Genomic DNA, 1099 nt, shown 5'->3' with positions numbered 1-1099 from the left:
GTTTTTCTGGTATGAACACAACCGGACAGAATTCAGTCCGTCCATTTGTTTTTCGAGTTTGAGGGCCTTAACAATCACCAAATTGGCTGAAATTTTGCAGAGATGATCTACACAATATTATCTAGATACTAGACGGTGGAGATGAGGAAATTCAATCGGAAAGTGATGCAAAAATGGAAATCCGCACCAAAAAATTGGTGCGGACGTCCGCAACTGAGAAAATCCGTATTTATATATATACACACACACAAGCTTTCTTGGTTAAGGAAGTCCTTATTTATTCTTATGGTGCAAATTTTCACTTTAGACTCACTTTTCAACTGAAATTTCACATCTCCAACGTCTACTCTTTAGATACTAATGTATAGATATCTCTGCAAAATTTCAATCAATTTGGTTATCATTAAGGCACTCAAATTCAATTAAACCAATGGATGAACATAATTCTGTCGAACTTAAACCGTTCATGTTTTTAACAGAACAACACAGTTTTGAGTGCCTTAATGATAACCAAATTCACTGAAATTTTGTATAGATGATCTATACCTTAGTATCTAAAGACTATACGGTGGAAATATGAAAATTCAATTGAAAAATGAGTCTAAAGTGAAAATCTACACCGTAAGAATAAATAAGGATATCCTTACCTGAGAAAGACTGTATATATATATATATATATTAAAGGGAAAAAAAGAACTGGGTATATTAAGTGCACGTTTGTTTGACAGGGTTAACTGGTACTGCCTTATATAAGAGGTGCTAATATGTTTGTCCCACGTTTGGTGTGATGCGGTACAAAACTTAATGGTACTAGGTAACACCGTTTTCTCTTTTCAACCTCCTTAAGTAGTGTTATTCTGAGTACTTATCTTTGGTGTCCCAAGATAACACCTCATTTCTCTCACGCTCTCTCTGCCTCTGGTTGAGTCTCAGCTCTAACATTCTTCTTCCTCTTTCATCTCGCTCATCCATCTCAAGATTACACCCCCTTGTTGAACTTAGCTTAGGTCTCTGTTGTTGGGTATTGGCGTGTATCTAATCTAGCAGATAGATGGCGCTGTTGAATTCAACCAATATTGAATTGGGTTCAGAAGAATCT

Source organism: Fragaria vesca, linkage group LG6 (genome assembly GCF_000184155.1).
Source record: "Fragaria vesca subsp. vesca linkage group LG6, FraVesHawaii_1.0, whole genome shotgun sequence".
Lineage (NCBI taxonomy): Eukaryota > Viridiplantae > Streptophyta > Magnoliopsida > Rosales > Rosaceae > Fragaria > Fragaria vesca.
This window is presented reverse-complemented; position numbering follows the sequence as displayed.